We start from the raw sequence: 20,643 nt of genomic DNA on the forward strand, positions 1-20,643 counted from the left end.
GCCATTTCTCTTGGATGGAGCTCAGGCTGGAGGAGCAGTCTTTGGTACATAGCAGTGATGGCATGCCTGCTTAGGCATATTCATTTCTCAGTGTGTTATTTGCAGCTCCTGCCTTTATTCTGTTGTACAGATATGTAGATTTTTATGACGATTTGGAGTTTTTGTGGCAACAGCTGTGGAAGCCAATGGCAGTCATACAAGCCAAACTTCAAGAAACACTTTGTAAAATAGACAGCAATCTGTTTTGGTGCACCCTATCATTAATTAGAAGAGACAGCCTGGCAGGTTTGGAAAATGTGATCTCTGGTGTTCAATTTTTAAAGGGATTCTGAAATGGACATTGAAATTCTGTGCATCTTCTAACTGAAGAAAATCAAGCTAGAAAAATTCAGGTCGTATACTGATTCATCTCAGAATTGAAATAAATTATTTATATTAGTTACCAGCTGAGTCTGTTTTAACTTAATTTGGTAATAATGAAAGAAGCAGAGAGGGATTAATACCATAGGAATAATGAAAACCTGAAATTATCTTCAAAATGTATCCCGGTAATTTTGTGCTTACAAGAAATGGATTTGAGGTTAATCCACCAAATTTATAATACACATGGATGTTTGTGATAGCAGTCATTTATGTAACTCATGTGTGCAGGCATTAATGTGTGTGTCACCAGTCAGTGTCAGCAATGATTGCATGCAGTATGACACAGAGGTGGCATTATTTTGGGCCTGTACTTTTAAAGGCTCGGCTGGTGTCTGAAACTTGTGCTTTGATAAGTAGGAGTGAATCCTATTGTCATGAATTTAGAAGCTTCGTTTTTTGCTTACATGTTTTTCACTTGAACTTTTTGCTGGGAGATTTCTAAAGGTAAAAAAACGTAAATGTTAATTCTGCTTCAATTGAAATATATTTAATACAAAAATCGGAACTACGTTTGATATATTTTTTTAATAATTAAAAAATAACTTTTTCCGAATGCTGCATTTGAACCAACTTCCATTTTTACTTTGGAAATTTTTTCAGTGAAAAGATTCTAACCAGCTTGATGTATTTTTAAAGAAGCAGTGATCACTGCAGTAGGGTATAATCATCTTTAGTTCCAAGATCTTTGAACACAGTGTGTTTGCATTGAAATCTGAGTTGGGATCTGGATCTTTCGTATGCCTTAGGCTATAATTTGTGGGATTCATTTGACAAAAGAATTTCTTTTATAAGACACACATGAGAGCAGCACCATGATTTCTCTCAGTATGTGGGAGCGTGCAGCCTCATAAAAATGTGTTGTGTTTCCCTTTGCTGAGAAGACAGAGGAGCTCATGTGCTCCAGTCCAAGGATTTTGCTATCAGAAACAGCATCAGATGAGCACCACACAGGTGAGGTTAAAGAACTCCTTGTGCCACGGCAGTCATTTCTTGTCTTGCAGAATGAATAATACAGCTGTGAAAATGAGAATTTTAAAGAGTGGAATGGGCTAAGAACGGTGCCACAGGGTTGATAGAGTGTTATTCTGTTACAGCACAGCTGGGATAGATGTCTGTCTGTATGTGTTTATCTGTACATCTCATTTGAATTTTCACAACAACTGAGGCTGTATGTGGTATGTCTGGAAATGATGCAGAAATAATTGCAGAAATTGGCAAGTTGTTCAGCTGTTGTTTGAACAAGAAATGTCTGTAAGCATAGGAGGATTCTCTGCTGAGCTTTAACACAAGTCCCTAAAATAAAAAGACCGTCTATCTTGCATACGGATGGGCTCCTCCGTGAGGTGACTCAAAGGGATGGAGCTGGCACCTACAGCGTGCCTCTTCCAGTCCTAAAGTACTCCTTCAAGAGTACCCACAGCTGCCATGTTCTCAGGACATTACTAATATGCTTAGTTTGACTGACAGGTCTATAATGTTTACTGTGAAATGGCTCATTCAAATGCAATTGGGGCTGGGAATCCCAGGTCTCAGTAAGGACTCCACCTTTCTCTGAGCTGTACTGACACATTCCAGCTAACAAACAACAAGAAAAACCTCTGATGAACGAGTTCTCAAACTGTATTTAGTACCCGCACAATAAAACTTTTCTGAGCACATTTAATATGTCATTCCAGCATCACCATTATCATTGTATTCCTGAGTTGTTAAGTTTTAAAAAGAAAAGAAGCAGGTTTCAGATGCCTGGTGTATTTCTGTGCTATACCTGTCCCAAGGAACAGCCTTAAAGCTTAGCATCCACTATAATGCAAAGTGATTTCATTTCTCAAATCATTGTCTGTTTATACAGAGATGTCAGATGATAGAAGCAGTGAGAGGTAGGTGGGTGTGTACTGGATGTTATCAATTTTGATGGAGACGACACAATAAATCTATTTCCAGCAAGAAGAAAATTGTACAGTTGGTAAAATGGCATTATCCTGCCTCTTCCAATATGTTTTCACTTGATGGATCGAGGAATAAAATGTCAGTATTAAAGCACAACATGTTTCCCCTCTGAGTCAAAGAGACGCAATGTCAGAAACACATGCTAAAAATGTCATTTGCATTCCTGCTCATTTCTCAGATCCAGCACCAGGCATATGCCCCTTATCTAATCTTGGCTGCTGCACTACTCTAATGTATGCTATTCTACTTTATCCTTTGTATAATTTCAGACGTGGTTTCTATTTTCTTTGCACTTCACCAACATAGCATATAACTGCTTGGAAAATGTTAACATCTGACAAAGGAAAAAAAAAAAAGAAGAAAAAGGAAAGGAATTAATCAAAGCCCTGAGATTTATAGGCTAAATCCTTGGACTTTGGTCCAGCTAGTCGGTTTCTTTCTCTGCTGAGGCAGCAGAAACCAACTGAGGCAGAGTCACTGAGGATTGTCCTGTCCTATGCAGGCAGAGTGGAGCAGTGCTGGCCTGGGTGGCTCTGCCTATCCCCACTGACACAAATGGGCACTGCCACAATCAGCAGCCAGGCCAACAGCTGGTTGCAGCAGGGCTCTGCTGTGCCAGCCTCAAGGCAGCCCTAAGTCATGCTGGAAACTCTTTCAGCTCAGCTTCTGTTCAGCTTCAGGGAAACAAGCCAAATGTACAGCATGGTGAAGTTGAGGGCTAAGCTGGGTTCTGTGGAGGTGGTTGTTCTTCATTTGTGAGTGTTGGCTTGCTAGGAACACCATTCTGATGCAAAAGAAATGTGTAAACCCTGATCGCTGGGACATAACCCCTGATCATTTACCTTGGGCACCCTCGTGGCCTTGCAACCACGCCACACGTTGCTGCAATGCCAGCTGAGAACGGCGAGCCCTGCATACCATACTGCCATCTGCCCCAACACAGCTCAGCAGACAATTAAATGTTGGAAACATCAATGCCCAAAGGAAATTGATGGAGGTGGCTCATGGCAGGGGTGTAGCGAAGCCCTGTGGACCTGGTGGCAGCTGTGTGCTGCCAGAAGTGAGGACCTCTGAGATCTTTGAGAGCTATACCCAGAGCTGCCTGTCGATGATATGGCTTAGTCATCAAATTCTTGGATCTTTCCAGACAATGCTGGCACGATGAGTTGTTCTGCCACGTTCAGAAATCCAGTGCAACACTGTATGACTGGAAGACATTTAACAGCTACTCTGACACGGGCTTATTATTATATCGTTAAGATTATTGTTGTTATGGTTATGCCTTTTTAGAGAATAGCAAGAAATTAAGATCTGAAGAGGAAAAGTCAAAGTTCTTGGGAATGTTTTACTGTTCACAGAAGATTACCTGCGTGTTTGTGGTTTCACAAGTACCACTGGTACTTTAACAGTCATACTGTTATAGTCTGCTAGAAACATACATTCAGACTGGATACCCATTACTGGAAATGACAGTGGGTGTCTGGAATGGAACTTGTATGTTCTTCTGAAAGTTTCAGTTGTCACAGTATGTTACTTACAGCGTTAATACAGCAAATTGGAATACAATGTAGAAACATAAAGGGATTTACTACTACAGAGCTGAATGTGTTACGTGATGGAGTGCTGTGATATCAGACAACGTGACATTTCATGAATAAAACAAAAGACCTTACAGCACTCCTTATAAAGGGATAAAAGGGCTCGAAGCTGGTTGCATTCACAGGGTGACTCTCTGAGGACTGTTTCAGAAATTTAATGATGACTTTTTAAAATCTAATTTTATGCTAACTAAAATTAATAAAATCCACAGGAGCAAAGATAGGAATTAATCATATCAGATCCATGCATATATACTGATTAACAATGGTATTAAACATTTAAAAATCATAATGAAACACCATCTAAAGGCATGTGAAATCTCATTAATGGGACTTGAAAGAAAAAAATGCCACAAACTAAAAAAAGACACTTCTCCTTCTTAGATCAAACATTCTCTATCAGTCCAAACGTTTGCTCAGCGCAGTGTAGAGAGGAGGGGAAGCACTAATCAGCTATCCTTGCTTTGCCTTTATCACTGTTTGACCTGTAGGGTGACTGAGCCACTACTCACCAGAAGAAAGACGTGGCCAGTAGAGCCTCCCTCTGACCACCTCTTCTTCTCAGTGTGTCCCAGCAGAGCCTTTTGCCTGAATGACGTGTTTGGGAATAGTGATGTGCAGCCCGTCGTGTCAACTGCTCCCTTCCTTTGTGCTGCTGAATGGCAGAACCTGTCCAGAGTAGAGGCCTGCCCTATAAATCTAGATAGAAGGGGTCCCTCTGGCTACCACAGAATTTAGCTGTTTGTTCTGGGCTAGTCTTGAAGGTTGGGATGTCTCCCAGCTCCCCAAACCTTGCATTCATTTTGTTGCATGCGGATTAAATTCAGCCTGAAACAAAGAGAAATCCCATCTGCCCTGGGATGCAGATGTTGTTGTCACCGTCTAGAAAAGATCTCTGCTAATCTTGTCTGGCCAGCATCAATTGCACAGCACCATCCACAGGCAGATGGGGCAGAAGGAAGCACAGAGTTTCGCAGAGAGAGCTCTGGGCCCCACATTCGCTGTAGGAGTGGTGAAATGTGCAGGGAGCACACCGAGTTCTCCCCTTTGTGATGTGCCAGGTGGCTCACCCCAGAGCTGGCTCAGGCTGCTGCAGTAACAGAAGAACAGCAGAGCTGGCTTTGAGCCTGGCCTGGGGTTTATTTCTACACAGATGCAACCACTGTCCTTATTTGCCACTTCCCTTGCAGGACTGTGTAAGTGCAAGGCATTATTCTTCCCATTATTTTATTACCTGAGAATCATGGCTCTTCACTGAGGGAATATCCTCATGGCTGAACTCAGACTCAAGAGTATTTTGAGCTCTGAAACTTTCACTGGTGTTGACATGGAATAATTTCCCCCTTATTAATCTCTAGATTTTGTGATTCTGCAGCTGCATATGGAAAATATTAAATGTGGTAGCCTGTCTGTGCTTTCTATTTATTTTTTGTTTAGAAAAGCTTTTATCCACGTTTCTCTGAAGCCATCTGTTCAGCCCTGGACTCTGAATTTGCTCACTGCCATTTGCGTGCGCTGCCTGGTGACACACAAGCCAGAGCACACCTCTCTTTGCACAACTCTTCTTTGATTGGTGAGTGCTGTTACTCACATTAACAGATCTTGCTGGGAAAATACTTTCATCATAAGCATTTTCATAAATGTGTTGGAACTCTGTTGGGATCTGGACCTTCAAATATTTTTCATGCTTATATTTCTTGCCTACATATCCCCATGGGAACTGGTGTTATCCTTCCCAGTGGTAAACGCAGCTGGTATTGGCACCAGTGATATGATTCATATCATCAATAGCACTTGTTTTCAAAACTGGGATTACTCTTCTCTCCTCCACCATTAGTGAGCTGCGGGGATGGAATGTGTTCAGAAGTGCTGGAGCAGCAATAGCAAAGTAGAGAAGCCCTCGGGCTTTGACATCAGAAAAATCCGTATGTCCTCAGTCCCACTTCAGAGGCTCACTGCATAGTGAAATATAATTAATGGGATATCTTCTAATTTTTAATCTTGAGGTTCATTTTAACCATGCTCAGCATTTAAAAAAAAAAAATGAGATGCTGAACACTTAATGTTGTGGCATGGTGCCAAAAATGTAAGTTTTGAGCATTCCTCTTCCTGATTTGTTTTGACAGATATTTCATTTTCTGAAGCTGCAGTTAGAGCAATAAAAACAAAGCTCACCACAGAAAAACAAACACCAGCTCCCCTTCCAGCAAAACTAAGATTTTTCAAATGCTGGAAAATTGTACAGCTAGAGTCCATTGAATTTCCACAGGAGGTAAAGCTCATTAGCAGACACATGAAAGACAGCAAGCAGATTATTGTGAGAAAGATATTTGCACAGTTACTTCAGCAGCACTTTATTTAAAGTTTCTGGTCGTTGGCACTTAGCATGCGTGCCCTTGGCTGGTGCTGGTTACTGCTACAGAGCTCCTGCAGCCAGCTGAGGGCTGGGGGAAGGTGCCCGGTGAGAAGGGGAAACGCTGACATTTCTGTTTTTATTCCACCAACAGGTCATCCATTAAGGAGGCACACGGAAGAGGAAAAGAATCCCTGGAGTGGGAAAAGGAGGGACTGCAGGGAGCATGCCCGTGGCTGCGTGCATAAGGCAGGTATTTCCCATTTGCCCCCATCTGTGCTGAGCTGATTGCCCAAAGACCTCAGAGGAGCACAGAGGCACTTTGTTACAACTTCCTGCTCTTTGTTTAAGAAAATACATTAACTAGAGGAAGAGCGTTCTCACTACAATCCTGATTACTATTTCCTTCAATTCCATCAAAATGACTTCTTCCCAGCCAGCCACCCCACCAGCCGCTCTCTCCAGCCCAGGGAGCGTTCGAGCTCCCTTCATCTTTTCTGCAGTTAATATTTTGCAGATTTCAGCAAGACTCCTGAGCTTTGTGTATAAAAGTATAGTTTAAGCAGTGACAAATAGAAAGCACATGCTTATTAAAGATACATTATACAACTCAGTGCTGCTTTAATGTCATCTGCTCCTAAAACAACAAACCTATGGGGACTTGTGCCTGTGTGTGTGTGTCTTGGAAAAGGAAGGCAGCTCTGAGGTTATGGTGATTCATGAGAACGAGCTGGTAGATAGATTTGGGTCCGTGCAGCATATGCCAAGAGGGCATCCGGGCGTCTTGACAGCCACCTGATGAATGGACCCCACAGCGTGGTTCCTGCTCAGCTCTTCTTGGGGTTGGGTGCTGCAGGCAGGGTGTGAGGATCTGCAGGAGCTCCTGGACACCGTCCTCCTCTTCCTTCCCCCAGCTCTCTCAGTCGGTGCCTGGCAGCCCTATTTTCAGCTCTCTGACTTTGTTTTACTTACAGTCTGAGGCAGGCTTCCCCAGCCAAACTTCTAATCTCTTTCATTTGAATCCCTCCCTGCTCTGCAGCACACAGCACAGAGCTGGTATGCAGCGCTGGTAGCATTTGACTGAGACAAATGTTCTCCATGTGAACACAGGGGCCGTGTCTTATTTAATTTTGTCATTTTCAATTAAACTTTGCACGTACTTCTGTTACCGCTTTGAGTCCTGTTTAGTGCTAATATTTAATATATACTCACATCAAAAGTGTTTTTCTTATTTCAGCTACATATTTTAAACATTCCTTCAAAGATAATGTTCTATTTTGGCTTCTTGCTTTCTAACTTTTGTTGCTACAGAAATGTTGGTGGTTGAGTCCAATTAGTATCATATCAGTATTTTCATATATTTGGAATGAGAAGGGAGGAGGACAGGAAAACAATCTGTGACGGCACTGAACACTGCTCCATGTAAAACTAATAGAAGAAAAGTGAAATAGCATGGGATATTATCACAATTTTTTTTCAAAAATGCTTTCTGAAGTTATCTGTATATTTTAAATTTCCCACAGTGATACACTTCAAGTTTTTAAAACAACACAAACATTTGCCTTGGCTAACAGCCTAGTGTAAAGAATAAAAATTATCAACACAACTGAATGGCCTTAAAAGACAAGGTATTCTCCCCACGGAGAAGAGGAGAATGTGAAAGTAATCTGTGCAGGCACAATTCTATTCACGTGGAGCCAGCAAAAACAAGTGTGTTGAGCCAGTTATCTCTTTTCAATGGAGAGATTTCTTTTGCTACCTGTCCATCATCTCTCTAGGATGCTTGCATACCACCTGACCAGATTACTTTGAACACAATTAGTATTTGTTCTATATCCTGTAGGTGCCTTTCAGTAATGACATGACATTTATTTATTGCTCTTCTTCATGAAGTAATAAAAAAACCCAGAGAGGCAATGGAGTCTTATGATCCACTGGCAGAAGGTTGTGAGCAGATTACCTGAACTGTATAATACCATAAAGTTGGGTGGATTTTTTTTTTTTTTAAAGATCTGGGGCCTAATGCACCAGCACAGGTTGTTGAAGTCCATATTTTTTCTTCTCTATTATTTGTTTTTCAGCCTTTCTGTGAAAAGCAGCAATAAAGCTCAAATCTTTGCCACACTGAATTCTTTGGCAGCTTCTTAAAACTGCCTGGAAATCACTGCGAAAGCTTCCATAATCAGAAAATGACTGATACGCAGTAGGTACCAATAAAAGTGTTTGAAAATAAATTGCAGGTTTGCTATAAAATGGGTTTACTAGATAGTAAACAACATTTCAAATATACAAGGGAATCGCATTCCCTCTCTCTGCTGCCTTCATCCCTTCAGATCTGCTCTCCTTGTGGGGAGTCCAGCACAGACTCGAGCTGTTCTGGCTGTGGGGCGTATTTTCATTGCTGCACATGAGGCATCAGCGCCTTTCTTATTTTGCTGGTCCTCTTGCATGACTGTGCTGCAGTCCCCTTCCAGCTATTCCCCTATTCCAGCATTGGTAGCCCAGAAGGGAAAGTGAATTTACAGCTTGCGCCCACATTTGGTGATCAGCCAGGTTATCCATCAGTGCTTCTTGCCACCACCCGGCTCCATCCACGTGCTATTCCCTCTCCAGCACCTCAGCCCTGAACACTCAGGGGCTGGATGTGTGCTCTCTGTTTGTGCCAGGCCAACCAAACACGCCGCTTCATTATGCACGCCTCCTCACTCTGCAACTTCCAGGTAAGCCCAGAGGTAACCATGGCTTTGAGCAGATTTAACCGAGGCTGGAAGAAGTAAGGGATGCACAAAAGAGCTGTGGGCCAGGGCTGGCACCACGGTACTGCAGGAGTTGGGCTGTGGGTGCTCACTCCACTTCATCTTACATTATCATCCCAGCTGCTGGCTCTGACAAACATTAAGTGATCCAAGGGAGATCAGTCCTAATGAAACATGAGTATGCAGTGCTGTCTAAAGCTTTGAGTGAATGTTTTGTTGCCCAAAAGGAGAAACAATATACGCACTGCAAAAGCAATATCTGGTCACAATGAAATGGTGAGAGTGACCTTGCTCTTGCAAGGAACTTGCTTGTATGGAGCTATGGTGAATGAATGACCAGCTAGGGGAAAACATTATTCAAATGTTAAGCTTTCCCAGGCAAATAAAGAAAAAAGACTATTTCTTATCTGTAGCAGATCACCGTGCCCCATTGAAAACAATGCTATGAAATTTTCCCCCTCTTTAAAGCTGGAGTCAGAGTGAAAAAAAAAAAGTGTAATTACCTCATACACAATGTCTAATCTCAATTTCAGCATAAATGAATCCTTAGCAGAGGAAGATAATTGTTCAGAGCTAACATTTGGTCCTTCCCAAATGCAGAGGCTGTGGCATACCGTTCATGTGTGCAAAGGATTCTTATGACTTCTGTGTGATAAAACTGATTTTAAGTGTTTGGTTTTTTTTTTTAATCCGTCGGTGAAAATTTATGGGATCATCTTAGAAATAGGAACATGAGAAAAGGAGCAAATACAGTAGGATTTTTGCACATAGATGCAGGACATGACTGGTAAGTGCTGGCAAAGGTATTAACTTCACTAAAGTACACAGGCTTTTTTTTTTTTTTATTAAGTATAAACCACAAAAAAATCTGTTGAAGTTAATGAGAATACTCTAGTTTTAAGCAGAAGCATGCTTAACTACCTTCCAGAGGCATTAAACAGCTACCTACATGTTGGCTGTGTTTTGGTAAGTCTGAAGACAGCCTACTTGATGCATTTTGCCCTTTCCATGTGAAATCACAAGCAAGAATATTTTGTGAGTGCCTTTGACTGCAAAATCCAGCTTGTAGATGTGTGGATGAAAGGCTCTGTATAAATGTCACCCTTTATTATTGTTACAAATTTCCGGCTTCTGTTATTAAGACATTTTATGTGGATCTTTTTGTGCCTCCCTGTCTGTGAGTTGGATGAAACGCCTTGCCACAAATCTCACTGGCATCCTGTGGGGGGGATTACTCTAACTCAGTGCTCTTCTAACCTTTCCTTCTGTTCAGGGAATAAACCTCCCTTAAAAAAATGACCTCATAAAAACAGAGTAAACTCTGAGCTCTTTGTTTTTCTCAGGTCTAACCTCCAGGAAGACTATAAATTCATTTATTCTATAAAACACAGAGAAGTAAATCTCCAGCATAATGTGTGGGGAATTAGCCACTTAACTCCCATTAACATTAATGGGAACTGAATATTTATTTACCCCACAGCACATAAATCTTTGCCTTGTAACTTCTACAGTTTCTAACTAAAATGTTTCCATTGTTCCAAGGATCACCATTATCCCGCAGGAGTGTTTACTAGATTGTCAGCCTATGGGAAATATATTGGATGTTTCAGCCCTTTCCCTTCAAGTAAGCTGTAAAATGCATCAGGGCTCTGAAATGTGAACTTTCTGAAACCTTTGTGAGATAAGTTCAGATGATTCAACCCTTCTCTGCTCAGTGCGGGTCCCATAATTCCTGCTGGGAGCTAGAACTGTTTGACATGAATAAACCTTTGTGATGAACTGACTTTTGGTCTGTGCCTGGGGTGATGGATGGATGGGGCTGAGGCCGTCAGTGGTCTACACAAGTATCCACCTCTTCCAGGGTCTGTATTTCTTTCTCTCTTCCTTCAAACTTGTATTTACATTGTGAGAGAATTACACTCTCATCTCTTTCTTCTCTACTTGAAGTCAAGATCAGACAAGCATGACATAACCTTGCTTTGAGGAGATCTTTTCCCCTAAGGGAGGTGAAGAGTCCGCAGCTCAGCAAGATCTGCTGGAGGCTTCACAATTGTTTCATGCACCCATCTGGGAAATACTGAGATGCTCTCAGGATGGATGCTGACAAAGATGAGAAGATGAAAGCTGCCAATCACTGAATGACATCCAGCCTCTGCTGGATGCAATGGCAAAACAACCAGGTTTAACAGGTGTCCTGAAGTCACCACTTCATATTGCATGAAACTGCTTTTCCCTAAAGCACTCTGTAGAAAGTTATTGCTCTTCTGTGTGGTTTATTCAAACCACGCTGAGGAAGCTAATAAATCCTCTAAATTTCTGGCTAAACATAAATATGTAACTATGGAAGCAGAGTGGCTCCATCTTGCCTTCTATCGATTTATGAACTATTTTCATATAAAGCCTTCCTCTGTGCCTGAGAGGATTGGGCAAAAAGCAAAGGCTTAAACTACAGCTAGAGAGTTTGAGGCAAGACAACAGAGAAGGCTTCCCAGAGGTGAGGCACAGCTGCAGGCTGCTGCTTGGGATGGGGGAGGGGGCAGGGCAGGCAAGCAGTGAGGAAGGACCTCAGTGCAGTAATCTGGGCTGGATGGCTGCGGAGGAAAGATGGGAGGTTCCTTTGGACAGCCCATCAGCTCTGTCCTCCTTCTGGAGCCAACAGGAGAGCCAGTGATTTTCAAGGTTGTTGGTTTGAGTCTGTTTGGTTCTGCAGGATTTTTCAGTGAACCAATAAAACGCCCTCCAGTATCCCAGCCTTCAAACAGCAAGGGCTGTGTGTGGGACTGAAGTTACTGTGGAATATGGTGTTAAGAGAACAGAAACCTTGGGTTGCAACTGACCCGTGGCTGAACTTGTCTTGAGAGCCCTAGCAAACTATAAAACCTTTGCAAAGAAGAAAAAGCACAGAAACCCAACCCCCAAGGCCAAGTTTCCTATGTGAACCATTCTCCTCACCCTCTGGTCTGGCTGGCCCAAGTTCTGTGCTGTCATCATCTCAGGGGCTCGCACCTCATGCCCTCCCTTCCTGTCTCTGCATTTCCATGGGAGCTCAGTCCATGCAAGAACCACGCACACAGTGCAGTACCTCACCTTTTATGGCAGTTTCACAGACAGCCCTTAACAGAGCTAAGAGTCTAAGCTGCACATGATGCCTGCTGTAATAGCAGATTGAACCCATGGCTTTTATCATCCCGAGCAGCTCACTAACTGCACCTGTCAGGTTCCTCCTGAGGCTGAAACAAGAGCAGACTCTGCATTTGTTTTCACAGCTCCAGAGCAGAGACAGGGATTTGTCAGGAAACCATTAAGCAATATTACACCATTTGTTGTGGATCCATTTTCTTTCCTGAAACCAAAGTATTTGTTTTCAAGGTTCAGGGATCAGGATTCTGGTGTGAGTTATGCCAGTACAAATGCACAGGACCTCCCCAAGCAACCAGTAGAAAGACTTCTGATTTATGCACTTTGCTGCATGCTGATTCACACATGTGAGACTCACATCTCTCTCTTAAGCTTTCAAGCCACAGATGCATGGTTAGGCTCAGGGATGTGAGACCTATCTGATATTAAAACATAGAATAGTTGCTGCTGATATTAGCACCAAAGGTGATGAAAACACCTGAATCATAGATGAAAGGCAGTCAGGCAATCACAGGTGCAATGCACTAATGACACATTAAGAACAGACCCAGGAAACAGCTTTGATTTCACATTTAGTTCCTCCTCTGCCATCATCTCTGACAGTCTCAGATCTTTACTTAGATATTTTTGGTGTTTTTTCCTCAAATGTGGCACTTATCATTAAAAACTTAGAAATATCATGCTACTGTTAACTGCAAACAGACAATAGATACCTCATTCATTCCTTAATGATCCTTTACCAGTTACTATATTCTGTATCAGTTACTGAAATACACAGTCCTTAATAACTGAAACAGAAGCTGCTAAACAACATTCAAAGCCTTCCTTCAAGAGACAAGGTTAGGAAATTAAAAAAAAAATTATATCGCAGCAAAAAAGAATAGGTAGGAAATGTCTATGGTCCAACTTTAATTCATATGTTTCCTTATAGAAAAGGAAACGTCTTTAATCATTAAAAAAAGAGATTGCCATGAACTTCTGCATTGGTCCCCCATGTTACAATGCATTAACCCTGGTCACAAGGTCAGTGTGCACGGGTCCACTTGCTGCTCACATGGAAAGAAGATGCCCTGGATGGATTGAGCATCTCCCTGGTGCAGCACATTTCACCTGGATACACAGCTGTACCCTGGTCTGGCTTATACAAGCTAACAAGTCATGGCTGCTGGTGGCATGGCTGTCAGTTACACGGCAGTGTAGGAGTAGGTTATGCTATGGAGTAGTATCACTGAACTCATCATACTGATACACATTCAGCAATCACAGGCTTCAGATACAACCGTATTTCCCTTTTTTTCCCCTTCCTTTTTTTTTTCCCCCTCCTAAAGTGCTGGAGGGGTTTCCAGCAATAGATAAAATCATTTTTCTCAAAACTGAAATGCAACATTTGTTCCAGAGCTTGTTAGGTCCTGAAGTCTGTAGGTGGGGTTGGGAAAATGACATTCTCAGCTCTTTGCCAGCAGCAAAGCTATTAGAGCCTTCATAAATGTCATCCAGTTCAGTGCTGCTTGCGCCATATTCCCAACAGCAAATGCAAGCATCATCAGGATCTAACAGGCTCCCAAAAATAAGACCAGCAATTCAACTAAAAATAATGAAACCATAAAAAGAGAAATGTCTGTAAGATTATCATTCTTGCAGCTAGTTGGAATGTGGTGAAGAAATATTTTTGAAACTGGTTGCAGAAGTGTTTTACATGGAGAGAATGTTGCCAAAATATCACAAAATAGATTTATTAGATTTGAAAATGGAAATAAAGAAGAAATAGAAGTCCTTTTTTCACGTTGTCAGATAAGTTGCTTATAAATATCCCCTCCTTCTGTTGGAACCAAGTATCTGTTGTCTAGCCTAAGGTTGTGCTTGGCAACCTGTCAGATTGGGAGCTATGAGAGGGGATAGCAAATTTGAAATGAGTGAGCCAAGAGATTTATCCATTTTTAGTTTGTTAATCCTCCATTCTTACAATACTTCAATAATTCATGACTTCTACCACAACCCCTCCCCTCCTAAAATTTCCACTGCTGAGATACTCATTGTAATGCAATAGAAAGTACAGCAGAGCAGCAGGCCCTAGGCTGCAGCAAGTGAGGATTTGCTCAAATGCAACACCATGAGCACAGAGACAAAGGAAAGAAGATACTTACCTTCAGAAAGCCTCAGACGCACAGAGAACTCCAGATGAGATCCCCTCACCTCCCCTGCTAGCCCTTAAATGAGAGCTGGAAGGGGTGGATCCTGGCTCCAGCCCTTCCATCATTCAGATGCATTGCTTACACCTGAGCTCCCCTGGGTTGGCCCTGCCTTCTCACCAGGTGCTCCATCACTGCTTCAGGCCATGACAGCATTTCTGCTACATTTGTGAATTGTTCAGCTTGACTGTATGATATTTTCACTATATAATCTAAATAATATTAATGTCATTTCTGGTACACATTTAGCTAAGTGAAACTTTTCAAACAGGACAATAACAAGGATCACATAAAGAGTATTTTGTCACCTCCTCTGATTTCTTAACTGGTCTAGGAGAATCATTAGCAAAGAATTTACAACATTTTGGAAAACTGGATAATTTTTCATAAATATATCTGTTAACTTATCTGAACACTGACAAAGGAATAATTTCATATAACATCCAAAATGTGCTCAAACTTAGAAGGACAGTCCTTCTGCCATCAGCCTCTAATCTTGCTAAAGAGTTCTTTCTGATACTGCTGCAGGATAGTGCCTGCACATACTCTCACTGTTATGTGCCCAGCAACAACTCGTGCAAGGGCAAATTGGTATCTGTGCCTGCATCCCTCCAGCAAGAGTGAACTGACTCTTGATGTTCAGCAAAGTCGGTGGTTGCACTGAGCATCTCTTATGAACTAACAAACACTTCACAGGCCTGGGCTCACTAGCAACAACTGTAATTGGTGCTCTCGTTGGTGTTAATGGTGCATCTGTGATACCATCTCAACGGTTTCATGTTTGCTTTTCAGATAAATTTGTTAGTGTCCATTATAATGAGTTCTTTGCTTACTAAGTGTGCAGGTATGCAGGAATGTTAACATATTAGGCAAGAGTTAATTGCACAAAACAACAAAAGAAAAGTCCAACTATTGTCAGGCTTGGTGGGCAACTCAATGAGAATCTGACAGGGAATTCATTAGAAATCATGTCACATATGCCCATTGCAGAGCCACTACTGGCAATTGGCTTTGTTGGAAGAAAAAGGCTGAGCCCAAATGGTGCTGGAAAACTCCCTGAGGCCATTTCATTTATAAAAAGACCAGGCTTCTGAGAGCATATAATTATCCTTCATCCCTGCCATCTTATCCTGCATTAAGTTTAATTGCTTGCAAAACTTGGCAACATTCTCACATGCATTTTAAGAAATTAAGTGGTTCTGTCATTTTTTAGCGCTTTTGATATGAAAGTGTTTCAACGTAGACTACTGGTGACTAATTCATCCCGTGACAAGAAGCTCTGCCTCCTCCCCTTCCCCCAAAATATACATTCTTCTTGAGAGAACTGAGCTCAGAGGGAACAGATGGGCTAAAAATAGTTGATTTTGGCCAAGGCTGTCAAAAGTCACCAGTGATTTCCAGTGCCTCTATTTTTAGATGTGAGTGCTGACCACTTTTTGAAAGTCACATTCCTTCATTTGTTTTTCTGATCTAGGCACCCCAAATTTTGCTCTTTCATTTCCAGGGAAATAGATCATGAGCAATGGGCCCCAAGGGCTGAGGTGGGATCACCACTAGGCTCTGCTCCCCCAGCTCAGGGGACGCTTCGCAGAGTTGCTGTGCTGTAGGTCTGACCCACTGAGTCCTTGACCCACCAGAACTGCTTGATTGTGAAAGCATCAGCTGCAATTTGACTTTTCTCCTCACCATCATCTCTGAGTTGATCATAACTGTAGAGCATTGTAGAGTTAAATCTATTACCTAGAAATTAAAGACTCCTAGAATGCGAACCGAAGAATAGTCCAAATGCTGTGAACCATCCCTGTCCAAAATCTGTTGTGGATAGCTGGATTAGCTCATTAAAACCACCTTCCCTGAAAGACTGATTCGATATTTTTCTTTCTAGTAAGTGAGATCTTCTTTTTAGAGAGGACAAGTCATTTAAATACATTTCTATAGATGAAAGATGAACATTTGCTACTCCTTTCAATAGATAAGGCATAGACTATGACAGCGCAATTAGAGTGAAAATTTTGAGTTCTCTGACTGAATGCCTTTTCACATTTGCTTTTCATCTACAAGCCTACTTTTGGACTGTGAAGTGCAGTTAATCCATCATGAAGTCTTGTCATGTGCTTGGTAACTACATGTTTTGTTGTTCTTCAAATGAAAACAAAAGAACTGAGGCATTTGGGCGGATGGTGTTAGGCGGAAATTCCTCAAGATAAAGTAAAAATATACTGTTGGCACTTGTAACAATTAAAAAAAAAAAAAGTAAATAGGCTTGTAAGAGCAGTATTTTCAAAAATACTGAGCACCTACAGCTCCTTCTCTCTCCAGTGTTACATTCTGGGCCTGACACCACACTATATTAAATAAATGTTGAGTTTCATGGCCAGTGTGAAAGCAAAGGTCAGTGATTTCAGATTTTCTGCTGTATTTACTGATGATATAAAGTATCTTGGGAAAAAAATGTGATCATCTTCCATGTTATAATGTTAATATAGCCCCTTATCGCCTTATAAACGATCTGCATCCTGACACGGGAAGTGAGCTCCAGTCCCAGAAGAATTACAAACAAGTGACTCCCTAATATTAATAAAAGCAAAAGGATGGGCCTTGTCGAGCACTTTGAGTGCAAGAGCTGGAAATAGGAGCCAGGAACTTATCTCAAATTTGGAAAGTGATCTGCTTTGGAGTCTGGTCCAAAGCTCAGTTAATTAAGTGGGAGTCTTTCCAACAATTTCAAGAGACTTTATCACCCTTTATTAGGGCTGCCATATGTCCATCTTTTCTTACATTTGTCTTTTTCTGCACTTAAGTCATTTTCCACTAGATTTTTGTTGAGTGTAGCCCCCATCTAGGTTTCCTCAGCTCCCGAAATATGTGTGTGTAGGAGTGGATTTGGTTTGCTTCGGTGGACAGATGCAGGATGCTACAGAATGCAAGTGGCTGATGCAGGTGGGAGGTGATGGAGAGTTGGGGCAAGATGAGAAATGTGGGTGGACAGAAGGACCTGTACTGAGGAGAGAAAGAAGGTGGGACCTGAAGGAGAAATAAATTGGTTAGGGGTGATAGGTGGGAAAAACAGATTGCTAGGGGATAGGAGGCCCTGGGAAGTGAAGAAGGGGATGAAGGGTGGGGGACCTGGGGTTACTGCCACAGCATGCAATCCTTAATCAGGGCTCTGAGAGGGATTCTCATGGACTCAACCAGGTTGCCATTTCTGCTTCTCTGCCTCTGTCCAGTGGCATATCTTCCAGGGCAGATGGAGATGGGAGCTCTGCCTTATGGCCTCAGAAATGTCCCTGGTTTTCCCACATCTCTTGTGCAATGAGGTGAGCACCATGTCCACCTTCACTTCTGGGAAGCCATAAGGTTCAGCTCACATCTACAAAGAAAGCCTGCTTTGAGGGAAGGGAAGGTGGCTTACAACATATTCTGTAGGGTCTTTGTCACTATGTCCCTCTTCTCTCCTGTGCAAGGCATCCAATGACTTCATCTCTCCTAAAGGATTTCCACAGTATCACAATTGAAGTTGAACTCCAAATGCACACATGTCTGGAGCTGGGACTATTCTTTCCTTTGACAAATTGTTCAGACCTCACACCTCTACAGCTAAACAAATGTAATCCAAGCATCAGATCATAAAGTCTTGGAAAAAATTTATTTGAACTTCTGGCATGGCTTCTAGTAGCACACTGGGGGCAGCTCTCCTTTCACATGTCCCCAGAGACATGTAAAACATTTCACTCCTAGTAACTGAGCTATAAATGTAGGTCTTGAGCAGTGCATGCTCCACGTTACAATGTGAGAAACCTGAGGGCTTTTGCTTTTTGTGCAGGAGATTATCAAAGCACCTTTAAAGGGAGCCAGATTTCCTGCCTCACCTCTCCTCGCCCATTGCTCTGACATACACTCTTCAAGAAACCAAAAGGTGTCAAACTTTCTTCATCATGTACAAATGAGCCACACTGCCTGGGCAAACTGAGGGGAAAGACTTGGGTCTCACAAGTCTTTTTGCTGGCTGCTTTGCAGGCAGGTAGCAGCAGCTGTACTCTCTGGCTCTGTGCTTGTATTACCAGTTATAGCAACAAGGAGATGAAGACATGCTGCTAGCCATGGGTAGATACAGGCTTATCTCTCTTTAACTCACTAATGCTCCATTGCTATGAAGCTCCATGTGCTGGAGCAAACATGACTCCTCATGTTTTAGGGGAAAGAACGTGTTTTTGCTACTCGGCATTCTGCTTTTCCCTCTAGTTACCAGTAGTGTACACTTGGACATGAAGGAATAAGAACAGAGGGCAGACAGGATAACATAGGTTCAATCTTCATTCCTCATCCAGGTTTCCCAATTACTCAAAATGTTATTGATTAACTATGAGAAATTAATTGTTGTTAAATGCAGACTTTTGGCTTGTCTTTGTAAATGACCTTGGGAGTTTCAGATGAGCCAGGGCTGACGGCTGGGCAATGCTGGAGCTGGGTCACAGAGAGGCTGGAGGATAAGGCAGCGGGTCAGCAAAGGTTCACCCCCATCACTCCAGGTGGACCAGCTCCAGGGATAAGCAAAACACCAAGTTATGTGTTGTGAAATCTGCAGGTGTCAACATTTTCTTTCTTCCTTAAAAGAACGAAACCAAAACTACTGTTCTTTTTTCCTGAGAAAAAGTATGTGAATGCTTTCTTATTCTGAAAGAATGCCTGAGGCGCTAGTTTATAGCATCCATCTCTCATAGGGTAGAAAGCATTGGCTAAGGCATCATGTGACAGACTGGTTGAGGTGTTGTGTGAAAGGTTTTACACCATTACAAAAAAAAGACTTGAAAATAACTCCTGACAGTGCAGCTGATGGCCCTGAACACCAGATATTGTCCTCCATGAGCAAAGCACAGGAGACAGAAAAGGATATACACCCTCTCTGCCTCCTTTCTCAGCAGCTTCCCACTTTGTCTTGAGTTAAGTTTGGTAAAAACCAATGCATTTGCACAAAACCCTTCATTTTTAATTGCCTGACATTTTTCAGTAACACAAAACCCCAATTCACCGAAGACTTCCCAGTGACCTGGCTCCGGCTCCCACGGGTTTGATGGTGCTCATGACATAAGGCAGGATCAAGCTCAGCAGTGGAAGGATAAATAATCAATTTTCTCATGCTGGCAGAGGAAAATTTCAGGCTTTCATGCAAAAAGGCACCTGAACAACTAGAGGCTGCCATTCATAGCACTGGAAAATTTGACTGAGAAAGGGCACTGAGCTTGAAGGAGCAAAGAGAGGTCACACGGCATTTTTGCCAGAAGACAGTGAGTGCACCTGCCAGCTCATCCTAACGACGGCTGTTGGGCGGGCGGATGGAGCTCAGGATGTGCCAGTTCTTTTCTGTGCAGTGGCTCTCTGCCCACCTCAATTACAGAAATGAGGAAAACAGCAGTTCTGTGAAGAAAGCTGGCAACTGTCCAATACAGCCTGGAGAAATAACCGTACCTTGGAGAATCCTTCCTTTTTCTTTCTGGGTTGGGCCAGGATCTTTAAAGAAGTTTTACAATCACACAGACATCTTCATTTTAAGATGCTCATTACTGATAAAACCTATCTCTGTGCAGTTGCCAGCCTGTGCTGGTCTGAATGCCCCACACAATGGCATAGGAGGTTAACCTGCTCTAGACACTTGTTAAACTGGAGTGGTTGAAGCCTGGTTTCAGCTCTGAAGTATTATTTTAAAAAATGCTTCTAGGACATGACAGTAATCTAACTCTGAACAAGTTTGTTATCCTATATGGTTGCTGAACTTAGCTTAGTTCTTGACCACAAAGGTTTCCTCTGTTGCTCAATTATAACTTTTACTTGGACATCATGTGGAAAAACCATCCTTGGGTCTGCTTTGATCAAACTGCCTTTTTCTGTGGCTGGATGCACAATGACTTTATTTTCTTATTATGAGATATTAAGGACAAAGTTCTGCAGCTCTGTGGATCACTTTGGTTTAAAAGGAACGTGTCTGAATCATTATCCCACTCTGCCTATATCTCAGTCATTATGGTATTTCTGTGGCATCCCCAAGTCTTCCTCTGTTTGCAGAGCTACGCTGAAATGTCTTTACAGCCATCCTAGAGACTGCAGATGAACCCCATAAGCTTTGAGCTCCATCATGTATTTTAGCAAATTTTTCTGCAGAGTGGTGAGGCCATTGGCCATACTGCACACATCTCCTGATGCTGGAGAAGCAAAGTAAAGCACCGTAGGAGAGTAATAATCCC

Source organism: Meleagris gallopavo, chromosome 22 (assembly GCF_000146605.3).
Source record: "Meleagris gallopavo isolate NT-WF06-2002-E0010 breed Aviagen turkey brand Nicholas breeding stock chromosome 22, Turkey_5.1, whole genome shotgun sequence".
Taxonomy (NCBI): Eukaryota; Metazoa; Chordata; class Aves; order Galliformes; family Phasianidae; genus Meleagris; species Meleagris gallopavo.